The sequence below is a fragment of the Giraffa tippelskirchi genome, chromosome 7, assembly GCF_054371585.1.
Source record: "Giraffa tippelskirchi isolate mGirTip1 chromosome 7, T2T-mGirTip1v1.2.pri, whole genome shotgun sequence".
Taxonomy (NCBI): domain Eukaryota; kingdom Metazoa; phylum Chordata; class Mammalia; order Artiodactyla; family Giraffidae; genus Giraffa; species Giraffa tippelskirchi.
This window is the reverse complement of record NC_137281.1, coordinates 160,165,194-160,189,194: the sequence shown is the minus strand read 5'-3', so window position 1 is coordinate 160,189,194 and position 24,001 is coordinate 160,165,194. Positions and strand designations below refer to the sequence as shown.

The window sequence follows — 24,001 nt, the reverse complement described above, 5'->3', positions numbered from 1 at the left end:
TTCACTCAGCTCATGCATTTTATTTCCATCTTTTTACTCTGCCATTCGGCCACTGTCTTTTCTTATTTCAGAAATGATCCTAATAAACCTGGTTACCTGGTTTCTTAGACCATAAAAAATTAGGAACAACTAATCTGAAAAAGATCGAGGCTTCTAAAAGGCCACATGATGGCTGGTGACAAGAAGATAGAAAAAGAACCAGACTCAGTGATTCAAAAATCCCGGCAATGAGGAGCCAGTTTGTGTCTGGCCAAGTAGCTCCACGTCCCTCAATTATCTCCATTATCCTGGAGATTATGTTCCTCACCGCATCTATAAGTCATCAAGCTCATTGTCAGTATTTTCCATTTAAGAGGCGGTAGGTAAACAACAGGGCTTCCCTAGTGGCTCAGTGGTAAAGAATCCCCTATCAATATTGGAGATGTAGGTTTGATCCTTGGGTTGGGAAGATCCCCTGGAGAAGGAAATGGCAACCCACTCCAGTGTTCTTGCCTGGGAAGTCCTACGAACAGAGGAGCCTGGGGGGCTATGACCTACAGGGTCGCGAAAGAGTTGGACATGACTAAGCAGAAACATTACTTTGCTGACAAAGGTCCGTCTAGTCAAAGCTATGGTTTTTGCAGTAGTCATGTGTGGGTGTGAGAGTTGGACTATAAAGAAAGCTGAGCGCTGAAGAATTGATGCTTTTGAACTGTGGTGTTGGAGAAGACTCTTGAGAGTCCCTTGGACTGCAAGGAGATCCAACCAGTCCATCCTAAAGGACATCAGTCCTGAATATTCACTGGAAGGACTGATGCTGAAGCTGAAACTCCAATACTTTGGCCACCTGATGCAAAAAACTGACTCACTGGAAAAGACCCTGATCTGGGAAAGATTGAAGGCAGGAGGAGAAGGGGACGACAGAGGATGAGATGGTTGGATGGCATCACTGCTCCATGGACATGAGTTTGAGCAAGCTCTGGGAGTCGGTGAAGGACAGCGAAGCCTGGCGTGCTGCAGTCCATGGGGTCGCAGAGTCGGACATGACTGACAACAGAGACTTGGTGAGTAAACGACAGCGAGGCATGCAGCACACTTTAGGGGCCTTCCGGATGGCGAGAAGATATGGTGAAATGGTAGAATGGAAAGTGGACAGGCTTTGGAGAAGCAGATCTTTTTGCTCCCTACAGTTTAATTGAGGTCTGTACCTGGAGTGGGGAAACTGGGCGCTTGCTTGGGGCTTGGAGTTTTTGTAGGAAGGAGGGAGTGTAGGAAGCATTTCACCCCATTCCCCTTTTCTGAAGATTATTAGAATTTTTTTTTCAAAATAGGGTTTTTAAAGAGCAGGTTAAGATTCACCGCAAAATTGAGGGGAAGGAACAGAGATTTGCCATGTGCCCCTGCCCCCACACAGGTATAGCCTCTCCCTCACCAGAATAGTGCATTTGCTACAACTGATAAATCTGCATTGACACAGTTACCATCCAAAGTCCACCCTTTACCTTAGGACTCACGCTGTGGGTTTGGGCAAACGTGCAGGACGCCTATCCCTCATTACAGCGCCACAGAGAGGAGTCTCCCGGCCCTAAAAGCCCTGTGTGCCCTCTGCCCATCCATCCTGCCCGGGGGTGCTAGTGGTCAACAACCCATCGGCCAGTGAAGAAGGTAAGAGATGAGGGGTCGACCCCTGGGTCAGCAGGATCCCTGCGGGTAGGAAATGGCAACCTGCTCCCGTATTCTTGCCTGGGAAGTTCCACGGACAGAGGAGCCTGGTGGGCTACAATCTAAGGGGCCACAGAGAGTTGGACAGGACTGAGCACACACACACACCCCCCAACCCCTGGCAGCATTTTGACTGTCTCCATAGTTTTTTGCCTTTTCCAGAATGTCATATGGTATGTAGCCTTTTCAGACTAGGTTCTTTCACTCAGTCACATGCATTTAAGTTTCCTCCGTGTCTTCATGGCTCAATAGCTCATTTCTCCTTAGAGCTGAACATCACCCCATTGTCCGAATGTGCCAGTGTCTGCATCCACTCACTCACTGAAGGCTGTCTTAGCTACTTCTGAATGTGGGTAATTATGAACACAGCTGGTACAAACATTTGTGCACAGGTTTTCTGAATGGATGTAGGTTTTCGACTCCTTTGGATAAATACCAAGGAGCACAATTGTTGGATCACGTAAGAGCCAAATTGTCTTACGAAGCAGTCGCACCCGTTTGCATTCCCACCAGCAATGAATGAGAATTCCTTCTGTTCCACATCCTCACCCACATTTGGTGTTGTCAGTGTTGGCAGATTTTTGCCGTTTTGCTAGATGTCCAGCGGTCCCTCACTGTTGTCACTTGCATATCCTAAGCGTATGATGCAGAGCCAGTTTGGGAAACGTTTGAGTGAACTGTCAGTGAGGTCCTGCCCTCCACCTTCACATCACATAAAGTTCTGCCCCAGCTACAAGGGTGTTTATTCACTCACTCATTCACCCAGCTTTCAGCAAATACATTGTGCCTAATATATGCCAGGCACTGCACTAATTGCTGGAAATACAGCAGTAAAGTAACTTGCTGTTAAAAAAGAACAACATCAGGAATGTTTCCTGCTCTACCATCACCAAAATCCTGGAATTCATGGACCCTCGCCGCTGTGAAATTTGGCACAGATCAAATCTGGGTTGACATTGAACTGGGCCAGCATTTAGTGATAACAGAGGGAATCAGGGTTATTGTTGAGTTTAATTTCTCCCAAATATAGAGAATTAGTGGAACTAAGATACGAGAAGAGAGGCCTTGATCTAGAGTGGACAGTCAATAAGCAGAAAACGCCTCTTGCCCTCTGCTGTTGGTCACTGGTGTGGCATCAGCCCCTGCAAAGACTTCACAGATGGGGTCAACGAGAGAGAAAGTCCTCCTCACTCAAAGGGGGCACCCCTAGTTTTGACAAGCGATATCTTGTTTACTGACCTAACGTTACAGCATATCTTCACATTAGGCTAGTCTCCTGCCATATCTTCACGCATTGAAAATAATCCATCGTTTAAATAATCCATCATGATCGCATCTGAGCTCATGTTTGAAAGTTGGATTTATATGTTGTAGTTACTAGAGGACTTACTATGACTTTATTTATAAAATGGTGTTTCCTACTTTAAAAGATTCAATAAAATACCAACGTAAAGATATTTTAGTTGGGAGGCAAAAAAAAGGAGGTCAAAGTTAGGTGCCTTTCCAAGTAGCCAGTCACAGCTGTGCTTGAATATAGAAAAAAAGTTAGTCTTACGTGAACTTAGAATTTATTGTTTCTTCTTTTTTACTGGTTCCGGCCTTGGCGAGTGTTGGAGATATGGTGTCAAAGCCCCTGGGTGTGCCCAAGCAATCACCTCTTCATTTTACTGACCAGGAAGTTGAAGCTCAAAGAGGTGACTGATGCCATGGCTGTCTCTTGTCCTGGCAGGAAGTTTGTCAGATGTGGACAAAGGGGAAGGGCATAGCTGTTGCTTTCTTCTCAGAAAAGTCTCTCAGGCAGACCGACATCCGGAACATTCTGTTTGGAATGTCTTCTATAGTTATCGAGAATTTGGTAAACGAGTCAGAGTTACCTGCATACAAAGAATTATTGATCATTTATTGCTGTGTTGTTTTATCGGCTGTGCCTAGATTAGCTTCTTGCTGCTAAATGGGAAAGCTGCTCACGTCAGTTTCAGCTTCATGCCTCTTTCACTTGATTCTTGGTGTGCCAACACAAAATGTCCACGGTTGTTCTTTTGAATCGCACAGCTTCCTTCCGTACCCCTTTGCTGTGGCAGTGGAACACACACTTGCTGTTTATCTAATGAAGCTGTGACTGTGTATTTGTGTGTGTGATTGTGTGTCAAATTCAGTGGTCTAAGGAATTTTACTACCCAGTTTAACAACTCAGGTAATGGGATTTTACTGGCAAGTTTTTTTCCTTCTATATCAAGAAACGATTGGCCTTTTAATTTAAAGTCTTCTCTTAAAAAGGTTGCACCAGCTACAATCAATTCTGGATAAAAATGTTCCTGCTAATTCATTTTTCACTGAGCCAACCAGTCTGCCAACCAAGCTGCTTCTTTATTTGAATTCAGATTGATAGTGAAATATTTTAAAGCAAACTATTTGTGGTTTCTTTTCTTTTTAAACTTTTTTTATCATTTAAAATCCAACATTGCACAGAGTGTAATTATCTCTTTCCACAAATATTTGCCATAACTTTGGAGTTAAGTTGCACTATTTTAGAAGCAGAAGGTAAATGAAAATGCACTGAACCAAGGAAAGAGATCCTAGATTCTGATGGACCGTATAGCTATGAAAACAAGCGCTTACCCTCACGGGGCCTCACTTTTCCTGTTTATAAAAGAAAAGAATTGGACTGTTGTTTTGTTGCTTAGTCGCCCAGTCGGGTCTGACTCTTTGCGACCCCGTGGACTGTAGCCCTCGGGGCTCCCCTGTCCATGGGATTTCCCAGGCAAGAATACTGGAGTGGGTTGTCACTTCCTTCTCCAGGGGATCTTCCCAGGTCAGGGATTGAACCCGGGTCTCCTGCATTGGCAGGCGGCTTCTTTACCACTGAGCCACCGGGTTTTTAATGTCTCTTCCAGTCCAAGCTATCATGTTTCTATATACTTGACTAAGATGTACAGGACTCTTATCTAGACCCAAGGCCAATTCAAATGGCATTTACATGTGAGTGATTTCCCACTCTTTATTTCTAGCTGAACCTCTCTCTGGAAAGCATGTACTAAAGTATTAATTTGCTGTGTCCATTTGGATGGTGAGTGGGCATCTCTGATTTAATGAGGCCAAAGCAGAATTCCCAGTCCACCCCACTGACCTCCAGATGAGCTTTCCCAAATCATTGAGATGACTTTATTGCCCACCGAGTTGCTTATGCCAGAAATCTAGGATTTATCTCTAGTTAGCTCTCCTTCCCCACTCACACCCAGCTGTTGGCAAGTTCTGTTGACTCTGCCTTCTAAAGCAGTCCTGGGTCTTTCCATTTTTGCTCATCTCCTCACCCCACTACTCCCATCCAAGCCCTCACCATGCCCTCCTGGACCACAGCAATCACAGGCCAACTTGTTTCTCCACTTTCAATCTTGCCTCTCGGCAAATTGCTTCTTTCCACACAAAAGCTAAAGTGAGCTTTTAAAAATATTAATCAGACCCTGTTCCTCTCCTCCTGAAAGGTTTTCAGTAGCTTCTTATCAAGCTTAAGATAAATCTGAACTCCTTACTCTGACTTACAAAACTCTCAGGGATCCGGCGAGTCTCTGTCCACTATCTCATTTCTTTCACTTTCAACTTCCCCCATTCCACTTGGGCCACGCTGACCTTCTTTCTTTTTCTTGAACCATTAGTCAGGGTTCTCCAGAAAGAATCAATAGCTTCTTTATATTATATATATGAAGAGATTTATTGTAAGGAATTGGCTCACATAATTATAGAGACTGAGAAGTCCCATGATCTATCATCTGCCACTGGAAACCCAGGAGACCCGCTGGTATGGACTGTGGCCTGAATCTGAACACCTGAGCACCAAGGAAGCTGATAATATGAGTTTGGGGGCTTCCCTCAAGTTTGAAGGCCTAAGAGCCAGGAACGATGATGATAAATCCCAGTCCTAGGAAAAGAGCCAGCTCATTGGAAAAGACCGTGATGCTGGGAAAGGTGGAAGGCAAAAGGAGAAGGGGGCAGCAGAGGATGAGATGGTTAGATAGCATCACTGAGTCAATAGACATGAATCTGAGCAAACTCCGGGAGATCCTGGAGGACAGAGGAGCCTGGCGTGCTGCGGTCCATGGGGTTGCAAAGAGTTGGGCTGGACTTAGCGACTGAACAACAGCAAAGGACAAGAGAAGCCCACTGGCCCAGATCAGGTGGTCAAGCAGGGAGAGTAATTCTCCCTTCATCCACCATTTCGTTCTAGCCAGGCCCTCAGTGGATAGAGTGATGCCCACTCACACCGGGACAACAGTCTTGTTTACTCAGTCTGCAGGTCCAGATGCTAACCTCACCTGGAAACACCTTCTCAGACACGCCCAGAAATCAGGCTGCAATGAACATCTGAGCAGCCAAATATACCCTGACCCTGCTGAGCCGACACACAGCATTGCCCGTCACGCATGTCAGCCTCATTCCTCTCTCAGGGCTCTTCTGCTAGTTCCTCCTTGTGCCTCAAACGCTTTTTCATGATCGCACGGCTGATTCCTTGTCATTCAGTCACCTGGAGAGTCACCTGCTTCCAGAAAACATCCTTCCCTGACCATTCAATGTGAAGTAGCCCCCTAATTACTGTTTATCATCGATTTTAATAATCATTAGGAGACTCATGAATATCTGATGGTTTCCCTGCTATTTAGTAGTTTATTTTTTGCTGTCTTTCCCCCATAAACATGCAAGTTCTGTAAGTACAGAGACCTGGTCCTGATCACCAAAAGAGCCTCAGCACCAGAACCGCACTGACAAGGTCTCAAACACTGTTGGGTGAATGGTGAAGGGAGGAGATCCTTCAGACCCTTCGGAACGCTGGAGGGTGTTAGCCAGATGATGATGCTTGCCCCCTTAGATATTCTCTCACAGTAGCTCTCTCTGTGATTTTGGAAAGAAGATTCTGCCTTACACACCCATTATAAATACCTGGATATCTCTTAAGGATTTACCTAACAGAAGCAGTCACAAAAGGTGATACAGCTGTTACAAGCTCCATATGAGGGACCATATGATCGAAAACCAAGAGAAAAAATAAACAGTAAAAATAGACCTATAGGTAACCTAGACAATGGAAATAGCAGATAAGAGCTTTAAAATGACTATGATTACTACCTTCGAGAAAATAGAAGAAAAGATAGATAATTTTATGAGAGACTTGGAATCTATTTTAAAAGAATAAAGTAAAAATTTTGAATTGAAAAGCATGCTATCTGATATTAAGAGTCCCTTAAATGGGTTTAATAGTGGATCAGATAAAAAAGTTAGTGACTGAAAAATAAGATAATAGAACATGTTGAACTGAAGCACAGACAAAAGAATGAAAAAAAAAACAGAAAAGAGGGTAAAAGATATATGAGATTCAGTGAAAAGCTCTAACATGTAGGTGATCAGAGACTTGGAGAGGAAGGGAATAGGATAGAAGCAGTATTTGAGAAGTATTAGCCAAACATTTGCCAAAACTGATGCAGACCATCAACCTACAGATTCCAGAAGATCACGGAACCCCAAGTAAGACAAATACAAAGAAATCACACTTAGGACATCATGGTAAACTGCTGAAAACCAAAGACAAGGAAAAAAGACACTAAAATCAGGCAGAATTGTGACACTGGTGATGAGGCTGTAAAAGGCCTAAATAATGCAGACACTGAGAGTTTGTCTTTGAATAATGTAGGACACAGTGTGAATCCATTTTGGTTAAAGCTAGCCTATAGTTTTGTTTATTATAATATGTTTGAGAAGTACATTTTTATACTGCCACGCATTGGACCCACTGTTATTGCCAGCTGTGCAATTTTCTTCTTTCATTCACTCATTTGTTCACTTACTCATCCACCTAACTTTCTTGCAGATATTTACTTGAGCACCTTCTGTGTGCCAGCCCCTGGGTTATGCTCTTGAGATACAGTAGCAAACAAGAGGAACACAGTTGTTACCTTCTTGGCACTGCTCCAGATGCTTTAAAAAAATTATCTTATTTATTCTTCCCATCCATTCTACAAAAATGCCCGTTTTACACATGTAGAAATGCAAATACAGAGATATCAAGTAAATTTTGCATGGTTACAGAGCCTGTAATCAATAGAGTGGTGATTCAGACCCAAATGTATCAGATGTCAAAGCTCACATTCTCTCTCTTGAACCATGTTGTCTCCATGCAAGACATTCACATTTCCCTTCTGTTTATCTAAGCCCTACAGAGCCTGTCAAGTACAACGAGAATCCTTCTTTCTCTACAAAATCGCGTTTGATTAAGCCACTGACTCTCTTTATCGGTACCACACAAACTAGCACCAAACTCTACGCTGTCTTGCTGAAAGGTCCAACATGTAAGTTTGGGGGCAGGGATGAGGTCTTACATTTTTCTGGTTTCCTTTGTACCTAGCCAAAGCTGAGAGCATCATGGTATATTTGCGACTTAATTGGACTCCAAATTTCATCCATTTATTCTAACTTCTGGATTAAGAGTGAACCAAAAGAAGAGGGAAAATATTTTGGTGACAAGGATCTTTTTGACCCTGTGAGGCCCACAATTCCCTTTCAATAGTGCTCATATTTTATATGCCTCTGTTTATGTATGTTATCGCCTCGTAGTCTCAAAGGAGTGTGAGAGCCACAAAAGGTCAAGAACCATTCAAAACAGTCCTAGTGGTCCGTACCCGAATGCCCCATCTCAAGTTGCTGCCCGTCTTCCTTTTTATCTAGAAAATCAGAATTTAGATTTTATAAGGCATCGCAGGTCATTTCTCCCTTGACACCCACCCTTGAGGCCTGGCAGAGATAAAGTGCCTGTTTTCACTTTGCAACAACAACTTCCAAGTCCAGTCCTAATCATCCCAAGGCAATTATGAGAAGTAAGACGCGCACCACTACACTTCTGACAGGCTTCTGCAATCCACTTTTATTATTCGGCTCTTACTAAAATGCTAATGCCCTGGGAGGGAAAAAAAAAACCAACAAAAACTCTATATGAGTGCTTTAGCACAAACAAACATCTTAAAGGAAATGTGAAATAAAAACCACGTTGACATAATTTCAGAGATAACGGTAGCAGGGATGACGAGAGCCCCTGCCTGCCTCTGAGAAGAGGGGGAGGGAGAACATGATCCTGTGTAAAGCAGGGTGAGCTGATCTGGGGAGGGGGAAGGCCAGGGGGCGCGCCTTCCTGAACCCACGAGCCCTGTGATGGCAGTAAGGGTGAGCCCAGCAGAGGCGAGACCCAGATTTCCTGATGATGTGCCTCTTGGTCTGATGCCCCGGCAGCGATTTTTAGAGCAATGTTAGAACATTTCCGTCCAAATAAATGAATGGACCTTTTTTGACGTTAGCAAAAACAAATCCATATGATCTAGCCTATGTAGCCATCAGCCAATGAAAACATAGGAAGCACATCACGGGGCAGTTCCCGGGTGGTCCAGGGGCTGAGGCTCCACGCTCCCAACACAGGGGCCCGGGCTTGACCCCGGTCAGGGGACCGGATGCCACATGCTGCAACTAGGGAGCCTGCATCCTGCAACTAAGACCTGGTGCCGCCTATAAATATTATACATTTATAGATTATATGTAATAAAGCAAATCATGGGGTTACACACTTATAACTACCGAGAAGTGATAAACCTTCTTCTTCTTAATCTTCTGTGGCAACACCAGTAGAACTGCCCTCGGAGTTTTGTTCTAGAAATTAAAATTATAGATTATATAGTGCCCTAGATTACATCAGTGGGATGGACTAAATCACTGCTTCGGTTCTGACTTCCACTAAGTTCTTGTGAAAATGGAACACTGTCCAAGGGAATAAATTTGGGGCTGTTTGTATTACTAACTTTGTTTGTAATCCCGTCTCCCCATTTTGTTTAGCAGCTATTCTGAAGAGGCAAGCTAACGCACTTCAGTCATGTCCAACTCTTTTCGACCCCATGGACTGTAGCCCGCCAGGCTCCTCTGTCCATGGGATTCTCCAGGCAAGAGTACTAGAGTGGGATGCCATTTATTCCTCCAGGGGGTCTTCCTGACCCAGGGATCAAACCCACATCTCTTATATCTCCTGCATTGGCAGGCAGGTTCTTTACCATTAGCACCACCTGGGAAGGCCCAAATAATTCTGGTAACTCAACAGTAGACGTTGAATGCCTGTGTGCTGGGCGCAGAGATAACTTGCTGGGTCTCTCAGTCGTGTCCGACTCTTTGTGACCCCATGGACTGTAGCCAACCAGGCTCCTCTGTCCATGGGATTCTCCAGGCAAGAATCCTGAAGTGGGTTGTATTCCCTTCTCCAGGGATCTTCCTGACCCAGGGATCGAAATTGAGTCCCCTGCATTGCAGACAGATTCAATACTATCTGAGCCACCAGGGAAGCCCCTGCAGAGGCACACATGGTGAACAATTCCAATTTTCAGAGGGCATGAAGCAGGGCATGTGAAGACAAGGAGGGTGCTGGGGCTACAGGAAAGAAATGTTAAGGATTTGAAGCAGGGGTTGGCTCTTGGACCCAGGAGAGTGTCCAGGGCTGCCTGGTCTACCCTCTCTGCCTTCTACTGCAGCCCTGTGATGGTGGGTTGCACGCCCCTCTGAATCCTACAAAGGGGGATGTGGGGATGCTTTCCACAGCCCATCTCTAGACCTCAGTCCTACGCACATGTCCCTCTTCCCTCTAGATCTGTTCAAATGCCAAAGCTAGCTTTTCTCCAAAGCTGTGATACAGTCCTTGCCCTCCCCACACCCCGGAATTGATGATTCGACTCTTGTGTTGTCTGCCTGTCCTACTAAATTACCCGGTAGCGTGGGTCCTCTAAGAGAAGCTGCTCGACGTCCGCCTAAAAGCTAGGGACCTCTTGTTTACCAACGCGCTCTCTTAATTCTGACCGTTGACCATGCCTCTGGGCCCCTGTTGCTTTGCTGGGTCATGCCAGAGCATGTGAGTCCGGCCTGCGATGGTGCCCACTGCAGACTAGGGCGCCTGCTGCGGTGGGGGCCCCGCCAGCACCTGTGACTGGGGCGGCTCCGTTGGCCCAGTTCTGGGTCTGGTGTTAAGTTCTCCTCTGGGTCCTGATGCCTCCCAGCGTTCCCTGTTAGAGCCCAAGATGTGTCTCGCTGGGTTCTGAGGTATAATATGAAAAGTGCGGGTGTTAGTCCTCACTCGTGTCTGACTCTCTGCAACCCCAGGGGCTGCAGCCCGCCAGCCGCCTCTGTCCCTGGGCTTTTCCAGGCACAACACTGGAGCGGGTGGCCAGGCCCTCCTCCAGCCTTGTTAAAGAGAAGATTCTTCAAACACCCCTGCCCGAGATCTGGACTTGTTCTAGACTCTTGAACCTTCTAGAATCTGAAGATCGGCGTGGGGCTCACATCACAGAGGTGGGTCAGTGGTTTCCGCCGTGGGGAGGGCTGGGGAAGGGGGAGTCCTCAGGGAAGCGTGAAGCCGTCCCTCCTGAGAACAGGAAGGGAACAGAAAAAGCAACCGAGAGAGCGGTAATCCCAGCGTCAGCTTCCTCTTTTATTTCCCTTCGGGGATTCCCAGCTCGGCCTCGGGGTTACGGCTCAGGATGACTGCCGTGGGTGGTGCAGGAGCGGCTCCGAAAGACGTGACGGTGGAGGCCGCGGCGTTAGGGGCACGGGCAGCCACGCTCACGTCCAGAAAGGGGTCGCGTGGGAGCCGCAGAGGGCGGAGTCCGATCCACGGGGCAGGACCCGAATCGCAGCCACCCGCCCTGGGGGGGTCCGCGGGGGCGCCGAGGCGCTGGGCCTGGGGGGCTGCCCCCGCTGCGCCCAGGAATCCTGGGCTTCTTGGCCCTCCATCCACACTCAGGACAGGCCACTGGGAAGCCGGTTTGAAAGAATGATTGGTCACAACTGTGTCGCAGGCGCTCAGATTCAGCTTTGAAGAACACCCTCCTCCAGGGCCCAGTGGCATCTCTCTGAAATGTGGCCAGAGCCTCGTGTGAGGGCAGCGCTAGCCGAGGGACGTGGGTGGCAGTGCCCTGTCTTTTTGGCTCCCATGGAAGGTGCTGGGGCCCCGGGATGTGGCAGCAACCCCCTGCCCACCCCGCCTGGTTCACTAATAACTCAGCCTTGGCACAGCAGTTTGTTCTTAGGTCAATCTTTTTCTTTTTTAATTCTAACTTCTAAAATTTGCTCTGTGTTTCTCTGGCCGTGTCGGGTCTTAGCTGCGACCCGACTGTGGGGCGTGGGCTCTCCCTTGCAGCTCGGGAGCTTCTCTCTAGCGGTGGCGTGCAGCCTCAGGAGCTGCTGCTCTCAGATCAGTTGCTCTGTGGCAAGCTGCCAGCCAGGGATCAAATCCGTGTCCTCTCTATCGGAAGGTGGATTCTTAGCCACTGGACCACCCGGGAAGTCCCTAATTCTAATTTTTTAAAACAATATGCTGTTCTTATAAAAATTCAGACACAAAAAGGAACTTTACTAAAATTATTAAGTACTTAAGACATGCAATTTCTTATGCCCTTTTCTTGTGCTATGGAGGAATATAAAGAAGTAAACAAAGGACTCTTAAAGAGCAATTATTCAGCAAACTATATAAGCCATACATGTAAGCATGGAGAGTACAAGGCTGTCTCTGGCATGTTTTGTGAGCTGCAAAAACAATAAAAAATTCCTTAGGAATGTTTTTCCAAGTGTGGCCTGTGGCCTCATCTGTATTAGATTCACTGAGGGGTTTACTTCAAAATGCTTATTTCTAGTCCCAATCCCAGACCTCCTGAAACAGAACCTCTGGAAATGGGACCCTGGAAATAGCGTGATTAAAAAGCACTCCAGATGAATCTTTGTGCCACAGAGTTGAGAATCAACACCCTTGGAGTTTAAAAGAGAGAAAATACTTTCCTCCGTAAGGTGACGTGACCGTCTCTGTGATGGTGAGATCTGGGAGATTCCCGGAAGGACGCTCCCAGGTCGCCGTCTAGCAGCAGCACCGCAGAGCCCGTCACGCTGGAAAGTAACCGCCTTTTCCTTGCCTGCCTGTCTTTCCAGGGGATGAAGAACTCTTCAAGGAGAGACCTTTGTCTTCTTCGCTGGAATCCAGTTGGCCCACGGGTGGCTCTCAGTAAATATTGCTTGAGCAAATGAGTAACCATGTGTGATCTAAACAAACGAGTTTGAAGAGTTAAAGGACGGGGTTCTAGGAGGAGTAACGGCCTGGGGAAGGTTTCAGCGACTGGAAGATTAAGGTCAGTGCTTCCTCGTGGCAGAGGAGAAAGGCTAATTTCAGGGACCAAGTGGAGATAACGGGAACAGAGGCGTGAGAGAGATCACTGGGGTGCTGGCGTGTTCAGAGGGGAGGTGAACTGTACGCTGTATATTCTGTGAATGATGGGGGGTCGCCAAAGATCAGGGGCCAGAAGGTGACGGAACCAAAGTGGTATTTCAGGGTAAGTAGTTATACGGCTCTAGGGGTTGGCCTGGTCACTGGCACAGGCAGGACTTGCTGAGATCTCACAGCTGTCTCTTCCATTCAAGCCTCAGACCCATCCAGGGTCCCAACTCTCTGAGAAATCTTTGTTCTTCTTTAGCTCCCAGCTGCTTAGATCCCCAGGTCTGGTGGGCTTCTCCCATCTCCTCATCTGTGTGAGCATGACTGGCAAGCAGGGCAGGATGCTGGGTCAGGGTCAAGAGGTGGAGGGCTGACGGGAGGCAGAGGCCACGGAGACCAGGAGCCAAGCTGAGGAGTCGTTCCTGAAGCAGAATCTGCGGGATTCAGAGCCTGAATGTAGGGCAGGAAGGAAGAGCGTGGTCAGGATCATGTTGAGGTCTTTGGATGCTGAACATGGGGATATAGAAGGAAGAGGCTTGGAGGGGGAGGGTAAATCGTTCAGAATGGGAACACGGATATTGAGTTTGAGGCGACAGCTAAGTATCCAGCATCGAGTAGATGATGAGCTTACTGGAGACAGAGGTGTGGAATTCAGGAGGGAGCTGGGTGCTGGATATGGGGTATTGGTGATCATTCTAAGCCACAGAAATGGATGTGATCACCCAGAGAGAGAGCAAGTGAAAGAAAAGAGGAAGAAAAGCCCATGATAGCACAGCAGCATCAGGAAGCAGGCAGAAGAGGGAAAACTAGGAGGGACTGGCCAGGAGGTGGGAGGAAAACCAGCAGAACGTAGAGCTTCAGGAGAGCAGGGTCCCCAGGGAATCAAGCAGCAGCGTCCTCAGCGCAGGTGGGGGGCGAGCCGTGGGGGGCGCTCTAGAGCGTTGGTGAGGGGCACCCATGGGAGCCAGGGTGAGGGAAGCAAGGGCCACCCATGGAGGCAAGGGCGGATGGCGGTGGACAGTGGCCCCCACGCTTTGCAGCCCTGTGATGGGATGACCAGCTTTCTCCCTGAGTAACAGGGACTATAACTCCAGACTACTGAATGTGAAGGGGTTCAACAGGAAAGGTGGGGTGCCTTCCACTGAGACCTCCACCACCCCCACCCCCCAGGCCCTTCAACCCACCCTGCTCTCATCTGAGACCGAAGCATTTGTTCCTTGGCTTATTTTCGTGGCTGCTCAAAGTAAGCGCAAGTGAAAGGCTTAATGATCTCTTTGCCTACTCGTTTTATAAGAAATGACTCCACTTCCACATTTAACTTGCTGGGAGAATAATAGGAAAGACTTGCATTCCTGGTTTGCATCAGCAGAAATTCATATTTTCTCAATCTTTTAAGGAATCAGTTCTTTGCTCTTTGAGACAAAATGATCCAATCTCACACTGAAAGTTCCTTATTGCCAAGTTCAATGTCATCAAGAAGAGTCAGTGGATGAATTACAAGTATGCTGCACAATGCGATTTCTACAAGACAAAGGGAAAGGCTGAGTAAGGAAGATGAACGGAATATGAAAACTGTTTCTTCTCTATTTAAAACAGCAACAGCAAAAATGATGTTTTCTCTGTCCCTTTGAAGGTTTGTTTTGTTTTATTTTTTGTTTGGGGCTAAAACTCTAATGTATTACATTCTTTAATGTCGTAAAAAAAAAAAAAATTAACTACCCTGCCTACAGTACCAGAAACATGTATACAATCCATGCTTCATTTTATCCACACGGAGATGTATCTGAGATTAAATTTGCTTGCATTTCTGGTTGATTCACTTAGCAGCAGCAGCCAAGGTAACTAGTTAAATCCCCCATGGGAGCAACTGGCTTATTCCGTGACCACAGACGGCCTGGTACCTAAGTGTGGTTATTATAAGGAGTCTGATGGCGGAGGGAGGGAGCGTGCAAACCAGCACTGCGGTTCAGCACACAATGGCTGGTTGGCTCAACCAGTATCCACCAGGGAGACCGTAAGGCAGAGCCCTTGTGTTAGTCAGCACAGGCCAAGTCTAGCTGGTCTAAGCAGACAGGGCATTTACACCCAGCTTGGCAGATGGCCCGCAGAACTCCCCGGGTGGGCTGGAGGCGGGACCAGCAACGTGGTGATGCAGCGTGGCTCGAAGCCTATGGTCTCGCTGCAGAGCGGTCTGTGATGAACCTGCCATGGACCCCAAAGACGCTGCATGGTGCCCTGTGGCTGCCATTGCTCCTGTGGCTGCGGCATTCTGCACCACCCCACTGCTTCGAATCAGCGGCTGCAGGCGGAGCCCAGGTCACGCCCCTCCCCACTGCCAACTGCAAGAGAGCCTAGGGAGTCTGTCTGGCCTTTTCAGTCTTTAGCAGGGGGCGGGCGCTGGGGGTGGGGTGAGGTGGCTTTGCCTCCGGAGGTTGGAGGTTCCCCCAGCACAGGAAAGAGATCACACCAGAGGCAGCTAAAAAGAATCACAAATGTCATTCTTGCACTTGAGAACTGGGGCCGTGTCTTCACCTCCTCTGTGTGCCCAGACCCCGCGCAGTGCCCTGTGCACAGTGAGAGCCAGGAGTGCTGTCAATGACGAGATGGTTTGCCAGCGAACATTCAGGAGAGACTGGCGCTTCACAGATTCCTAGTAGCCTAGGGGTGCATCCCAGGTGGCGCTAAAGAATCCAGGTGCCACTGCAGGAGACACAGGAGATGTGGGTTCAATCCCTGGGTTGGGAAGATCCCTTGGAGGAGGAAATGGCAATCCGCTCCGGTATTTTTGCCTGGAGAATCCCATGGACAGAGGAGTCTGGCGGGCTACCGTTCATGGGGTCACAAAGAGTCGGATACAACTGAGCCCACATGCTGTATTTTGCTCAGTAACCCGGCGAGCGGAGCAGCCTGAGGACACGTATATCTTCACTTCTTCAAGCAGCAGCTCTTTCTCTGAACCTGTTGTTATGTAGCTACAGGACATTCACGGTCTCTGATGGGATCCACGTCAGCACCATTAGCAAAACTCTCCATCTGCCCTTTGGAAATCTCCTTCCAACCCCCACGAATACATCACAATTTGCATGGTACAAGAAATAAGAAAATAAAAGTAAGGAATAAAAGTAAAGAAATAAAAGCCTCAGGTCCCCTTCAGGTGAGAGAGAGAAAAGATCTCCTCAGCATTGTAAGATGAACGTCTCAAAAACTGGACTCTGGGTGGCCAGCGGTATAATCTGCAGTGTTATTGGGCAAGATTGTTCTTTGTCATCACTGCCCACCAGAAGTCGGCGTGGAGCTGACTGCCTGGAGAGTCATCCGTTCCCCCTGAAAGGGGAAGGGACGCCCTGGGGGCTTACATGGCAAAGTTATCAAACATCTCACACCCGAACAGCTACCGTAAAATGACGTTCATGCAGGCAGTTTTTTGTTTTTGTTTTTCCTGATGGTAATGTTTGCTATTTTAACGTTCAAGATGGTGCCTTGCCATCACTGGAAACTCAAGGAATTTTTCTTGGTGGTGATAACAGCTAGAGATAACATTCAATTGCCTTTTATTTTGGTAACAAAAAAATTTGGCAATTTTGAACCCTAAGGAGGTATTTTTACTACTGTATACTAAAAGCATGGATGATGTACTATACCTACGGTGTGAGCAATGCTGATTTTGGCGCATTTTAATAGGATTATTGCTGCTGTCAGGTGAGCATTTGTTCCAAAGAAAGAAGGGCTCCAGTGTACCACCCACCCAAGTTCCTGTAATGTCAACATTGTAAATGTCTGTGATACATTTATCAAAACTAAGACACGGACATGGCATAAGCTGTCAGCTAAACTACAGACTTCATTGGGATTCCCCAACCATTTCTTGTCAATGAGAGACTTCAGTGCTAATTTGAGATAAAGCTTCCAGCGCAGCGAGAGAACTACATTAATTCAGATGGGCTGGGGTTAGCTAGGGAGATGGTTCAGAAAACTATAAAATATACCATTTTATGTGCCAAACATAAATATGTTTTACATTTTGGTCCTCAATATTTTGCACGCCTGATCTAATTTCATCCTCCTCAGACACCACGTTGGCACGGTGGGGGGTGGGGGGGGTGGAGGTGGCAGGGGTGGATGCTCTCATATCCCCTTAACAGTGAAAACAGAGGGATCCAGGATTCCAAGCAAAGTGCGCAAGACAGCTCAGCTGGAAGTGGCAGGGCCGGGGTGTGGCTGAGGCCTCTCTGATTCCAAAGCCCGTGACCATGACCGTCACCACTACAGTACAGACCGAAGGGCTCCTAACAGGCACGATACAGATGGTGGTTGTTGCTCAGTCGCGTCCGACTCTCTGCGGCCCCGTGGGCTGCAGCACGCCGGGCCTCCCTGTCCAGGACTGTCTCCCGGAGCTTTGCTCAAACTCATGTCCGCTGAGTAAATGATGCCATCCAACCATTTCATTGTCATCCCTTCTCCTACCCTCGGTCTTTCGAGGGCAGCATCAGGGACTTTTCCAGTGAGTCAGTTATTGGCATCAGGTGGCCAAAGGATTGGAGCTCCAGCTTCAGCATCAGTCCTTCCAGTGAATATTCAGGGTTGATTTCCTTTAGGATTGATGCTGCCTTTCAGTCAGCAGTCTTGCCCGGAGGGCCCACCTCCCAGTGGTCATCTGGATCGACCGTGACGGGTGACCCCGAGGTGGGAGTTGTTCTGTGATGCTGACTGGTGACTTTGAAGGGAATGGGGTTCCCTGAGACGTGTGAAATCGGTTCAGCCTGCTTCATCCCAACCCTGCACTTTACCGGCTCCTTCTTCCTTCTGACTGGGGAGGGGCTTGGCGCAACATCCCAGTGAGCCATTCGCTTTTCTTTCCTGAGTGTTTCAAGGCTTAATTAACGTGCGTAAAGTGATCTGAAATGAGGGGCTAGGAAGAGCCAGGGAGCTGCAGCGTGGATGATCACCTGAGCGAGACGGCTGAAAGGGGGGCCGGGGGGACCCAGAGCCCGCAGCTCCGCCGCCAGCTGGCTGGCCCAGAGCCAGGCCAGGCTGCGTCTGGCTTTCCTTCAAGGCCGACGCTGCAGCTCTGCTCAGGAGTCAGACCCCGGGATAAATCACTCCTAAAGGACGGAGCCAGAGCCGAGGAAGATGGGTCTGAGGACACAGGTTGCAGCCAGTTCTGTAACTGGCCCTAGAGAGAAGGGAATACCAGCCGTCTTCCACTACTGGAGGATCGTCTGCAAATGACCTGATTTGGTCAATTAAGGAGTAAGTGTGATCAGTATCAAAGAGATGAAAGCAGCAAAGCGAGGGTTCTTCATTCCCTCCGATGAGCGTGGATTCACAGTAGTGATTTAGTGCTGTCACCTGGGGGAGGCATTCAATCTCTTAGAAAGTGGGTGAAGGTGAAGTCTGAGTCACACACAGGTGTACCTTCTCTTAAGTGTAGGTTCGCAGAAGGGCAAGGCTATCGGTTTCAGGGAGGATATGAAGGTTCCTGACCTCATAAGGGCAAAGGCCGGTGGCGTTTTATTGCAATTGAAAGCATCCAAAGAAGCGAGTGGAAAAATCTTTCAACATCACCAGATGCCATCTGTATCTCGAAAGTTGGTATTATGATGTCATTTCCAACTGAGTGAGGATGTCTGTATCTCTCCGTGAGTATCTAAATGGTGGCTAGATAGAGAAGCTATTCTAAACTGTTTCTGATGGTGGAGCAATAGAAGGAGTGTTTGGATAATCCAGAGTTTATCTTGCACTTTTATCATGTTTTTGTATCTGCTTGGGCTAATAGTTGGGCTGTGACCCATCTCCTGAGGGTGTGGCTGTGGGAAGCACCCTGTAGCTTTGGAAATCAGAGCAGAAGCAGACCTACTTCCCCTGGCTTCCATTAGAGAATTCTAGAAGACTCTGATTGGCCTGGTACAGGGTCAAGGGCCCAGCCCGGGGCCAATCGTACAGGCAGAGAGTGAGGGTCACACTATTAGCTGCCTGGTCCGTTCAACACCAGGGCCATCAGGTGAAATGGAAAATCCCCAAAAGTAGAGCCAGGGAGCCACCCCAACTTGTGTCTACTCCAACTGAGCATCAAAGAGGCTGGAAGATGCTCTGGTCCCCAGAAAGGGACTGTCAATGGCCAGGACCCACCAGAGTCTTCCAGTTTGTTCTTTACTGGATATTGTAGTCAGATTCATCCTGGAGCTGTGTCTCTGTGATGCCATCACGTCGCCCATGGGCCACAGAGGGGTCATCTGGAGCTACCAACAGTGGGTCCCTGCAGGTCTGCGTCGGTCTTTGCCCGAGCTGGTGTAACAGTAACCTCCTCATGAATCTCCCTGCCTTTGTCTTGCTCCCTTCTAAATCATTCTCCTTACAGTCCAGAATGACCCTGTAAGACACACGCATGCCTGCGTGCTCAGTCGTGTCTGGCTGTTTGTGACCCCATGGACGGTGACCCGCCAGGCTCCTCTGTCCATGGGGTTTTTCAGACAAGAATACTGGAGTGGGTGGCCATTTCCTCCTCCAGGGTAAAACACACAGTCCCTTTTAATACTACGAGGGTGAGCTTTACGTATCAACTTGACTGGACCATGGGATACCTAGATGTGTGGTCACACATCTGGTTACATCAGCAGTGGTGTTATGGATGAGACTAATACTTGACTCACTAGACTGGATAAAGCAGATTGCTCTCCCTGATGTGGGTGGGCCTCATATCATCAGTTGAAGGCCCGGCTAGGACAAAAGGGTCGAGGAAGGAGGAATTGCTCCTGCCTGATTGCCATGAACTGGAACATCAGTTCTTTCCTGCCTTCAGACCCCAGCTGAAACATCTCTACTTCCTGGGCCTTGAGCCTGCCGTTGTTCAGACCAAGACCGCACCATTGCTTCTCCTGGGTCTCCAGCTTGCTGACTGCAGATCTTGGGACTTCGCCTCTATCATCATGTTAGCCAATGCCTTACAATAAATTGCTTTCTATATATCTTTACATCCTATTGGTTCTGTTTCTGTGGAGTATCCTGGCTGAGAGAAATGCCTTTTTGTTTAACTAAATTCATTCATTTAAAAAATTATTGAGCACCTCCTGTAGGCTGGATACTGTTTTGCATTCCTAGAAATGATCCCTGAACAAAACAGATTCCTGGCCTTGGGAAAATTTTACTTGTGTGGGGGCTGGTGGTGAAGGGAGAGAGACAGTGAACAATTAGTAAATGAGTAAAGGGTGAGTACGAGGGGGAAAAGGATACAAATTACAGCAGAATAGGGAGGCTCAAGAGACGCTGAGGACGGGGACCCTGGAGCAGAGGTTTAAGGGAGACAGAGGAGTCCGCCACGTGCAGGTCAAGATCAAGTGTAAACCTGAGGGACACCAGCCCTGCCTGCGTCTCCCGTGGGGTCTGCAGGCACGTCCTCCCTTGAGACCCTCGTTTTAGCCTCCCTGCCCTCCACACAGCTCTCTGACCACCCTGCTTTTCATCCCTCCACGCCTTTGCCCACACCTAAGATGACCCCGCCATGAAGTCCTTCTGCCCACATTTGCTCACATCTTAACCTCTATCTGTCCTTGAAGACTCAGTCTCATGGTTTCTACCGAGTCTGCCCACTATGGGGACTTGTTGACCCTCTTTTTGTGCCCTGCAGACTTGTATTTGGGCTATTATTCTGCTCATAAATAATCTGTGCCATTTGGGGCAAGTCTGTTCATCTGTAAAATGGAAATAAAAATAGTACCCTACTTATAAGGGGCTAGAAATGAGAAGATGCAGGTACAATGACTCAGCGCCTCTGAGCTGCCGTTATTACTGTTCTTCCTTCCCCCCTTCCTCCTGACGCCCCCTCCCCTCTTCCTGTTCTCTCGGTTCACCCCCAAAGGTGGTGCCAGCTCCCCCCACCCCAGAGTCTTTCAAGCAGCCTCTCTGCGCACCCCGGACCTGCTCTCTGCGCACCCCGGACCTGGCTCCACGAGGAGCCGGCCCTCTCCGTTTTCTCGCTCACAGCCGTCTCCTGCCTCTCATCAGCCTTGCCCAGACCACATTCTGGCTTCAGACCCAGGTTTTCTCCTGGCTTCCCAGAGCTGCTTGATCCCTTGCTGGGTGGTTTCTTGATGTCTTGACCATGAAACCCCCTGTCCTAGTTCCCAATGAAAAAGCCCCCAGATCTGCTGGGTCGGACGTAGCCCCTGCTTAGGAAGGGAGGCTATGGGGTTTCTGTAGTAGGGAAATAAAACCATTTCAAATGTTTACCTTGGAAGGATTTTTTTTTTAATAGACCTTTAAAAAAGTCACAGGTTGAAGTTGACAGAAAAATTGAGAAAATAGCAAAGAGTCCCCAGCCATCTCACACTCACTTTCCCTTATTACGAACATCTTACATGTCAGTGATTGGTACTATTATAATCAATGAGCCAATATTGATACAGTATTACCAGCTAAAATCCATACTTGATTTAAATTTTCTTGGTTTTTACCTGATGTCTTTTTTCTGTCCCTGACCCCACCCAGTATACCACCGTACGTGAATTGTCATGTCTCCTTAAAGCTCCTCTTTGCTGTAACAGTTTCTCAGCGTTTCCTGGTTTTTAATGCCTCTACTCGGAGAAGGCAATGGCACCCCACTCCAGTACTCTTGCCTGGAAAATCCCATGGACGGAGGAGCCTGGTAGGCTACAGTCCATGGGGTCGCTAAGAGTCGGATACGACTGAAGTGACTTAGCAGCAGCAGCAGCAATGACTCTACTTGGGCTTCCCTGGTGGCTAAGATGGTAAAGAATCCATCTGCAATGTGGGAGACTGGGGTTCAATCCCTGGGTTGGGAAGATCCCCTGGAGAAGGGAATGGCACCCCACTCCAGTATTTTTACCAGGGGAATCCCCAGAGACAGAGGAGCCTGGTGGGCTACCGTCCACAGGATCACAAAGAGTCAGACACACACGCACGCATCCTTTTGAGGAGCACTGCTCAGGTCATTTTGTAAATTATCCTTCCACTGGGATTTGCTGGTGTACACAGAAGGAATTTAATGCAGGTGATGGAGGATCTGAGACAGAAACAGAGGAAGAAGTTACCAGCAACTAGTTTTAGCAGAAAGTCATTAACATCATTAAGCTGGAGAGTTAACGGGAAGTCATCGTGTTACCTGAGCCAAGGGCTGGGGTCACCTGGCAGAAGCCTTAGTCAGATGCAGTTACGGCTGGAGATGCTGTCAGAGGCGAGAGGGAGGTGAAGAAATTCTCTGGCCTTAACTTTTCTCCCACCTTCCACTCTTTCTCCAACACTGCTCATGGGCCATATCTAGCTATTAGCTATCTGACCCGGGATTCTGTAAATCTCGGCCTGCAAGAGTCAGCTCCTAGCAAAACAGAGCAGAGGGCGAGGCTGAGACGGGCTCTCAAGTTGAGCTGGTCTAAGATTGGGACCACGGATACTCGATCACCCAGGGCCTGTGAGGCAGGAGATAGACGAGCCCACCCCAGAGGGTAAAGCAGTTGGAGATTCATCCCCTATGGACCGAAACTCCAAGACAAGAAAAGCAGGGCGATTAAGGGAGGAGGCTGGGCCCTGCCTAGACCACATGTTTCTCGTTCTCGAAGTCAGCAGATCGCCCTGACCACACATGCGCAGAAAGGCTCTTTGGAGGCTAAAGGAGACTTATGTCAAGGGATGTTCTACCCAGATGCCTTTTTGGTAAAATCCATCTTGGCTAAGGGATGCGTGTGCACACATGGGAGAATCCTATGCGTGCGGACTAAGTCATTTCAGTCGAGCTGCTTTGACTCTTTGTGACCCCATGGACTGTAGCGCTCCGGGCTCCTCTGTCCGTGGGACTCTTGAGGCAAGAATACCGGAGTGGGTTGCCATTCCCTTCTCCGGGGGATCTTCCCAACCCAGGGACTGAACCCAGGCCTCCTGCATTGAAGGTGGATTCTTTACCATCTGAGCTACCAGCGAAGCCCTGGGAGGATTCTGAGCTATACCAGATACAGACTGTGAACCGGGCAAATCAAAAGGATTGGCCAAAGGAAACTCAGAAGAAATACCCCATGAAAGTAACTCAAACTTGCGTGAGGGCACGACTCAGGAGCTCTGAGTTTGCCCACGCGCCTGTCCACACACGCTGAGCTCTTTTCCTCTTAATAAATACTTTACTTGTTTCACCACTTCCTGTCTTTGTGGGAATTCTTTTCTGCAAAGCCAAAGGCCCAGGGCTCTTGTCACTGATCACACGTCTAGTGGCTAGGATCTGGTGCTTCCACCACCACCGGGACCCGAGCCCTGCTCCACGCTGCTGCAGTCCCAGGCCATCCGAGATGACCTGGAACACGGTTCCCCGCAGCACTTAGAGCACCGCCCTGCGGCTGTTTGCCCGGCTGAGGGCTCTGTGTGATGTGTTCTTGAATACCCAGAGCCTGGAACAGGACCTGGCTTACATTAGGGTTCAGCGTGTGAGGTTCACAGAGTAAACGACTGATGGTGGTCTCTTCTGACCAGTCCACCTTCCGCGGTGCTCTAGCTTCGAGGCGCTGCTCACCGCTAGCTTTTCTTTTCCGTTTCTGATCACCTCCTACTGGTGCTAAGATGACTTTTGGCCTAGCATTTGTAACGTTTGAAGGCCACAGTGGATGGTGTGACTATAATGAGATCATTTTTTTTTTAAATTAAAAAAATTTGTTTAAATCTTTATTGAATTTGTAACAGTACTGCTTATGTTGTTTATACTCTGGATTTTTGGCTGCGAGGTATATGGGATCTTAGTTCCCCAACCAGAAATTGAACCCACACCCCATGCACTGGAAAGCAAAATCTTAACCACTTAACTGCTGGGAAAGTCCCTAGACCAGTTGTCAACAAAGGAATCAAATGAATTCGCCGAGTAAGTTTTGCATTAATCCTTCCAAGTCCATGTCTTCCAAGGACCCTGCCATTTCTAGCCCCTTCTTTATGAGCTGCATAAGAAAAGGAAAGACTCGTTTTTTAAGAATCAGGTATTTCTGTCTTTTCCGTTCAGTGTCACCCAGCCCTCACCTGGCTGGTATTTAGGTGGTTTGGGACCCA

At 48.2% G+C, this 24,001-nt stretch overlaps 1 protein-coding gene across 2 annotated transcripts in view; it reads left to right on the top strand.

Annotated features, from left to right (window-relative positions):
• The window catches only part of FOXN3 (forkhead box N3), a 538,038-nt gene that overhangs the window by 73,714 nt on the left and 440,323 nt on the right, over positions 1-24,001 (top strand). The window contains exons 9-10 of one of the 2 annotated variants that reach the window (XM_081510807.1): positions 7,900-8,036; positions 12,688-12,884. The gene's annotated coding sequence lies outside the window, so the exon portion shown is untranslated. The remainder of the gene's footprint in view (positions 1-7,899; positions 8,037-12,687; positions 12,885-24,001) is intronic. The other variant, XM_081510806.1, reaches the window with a different exon arrangement.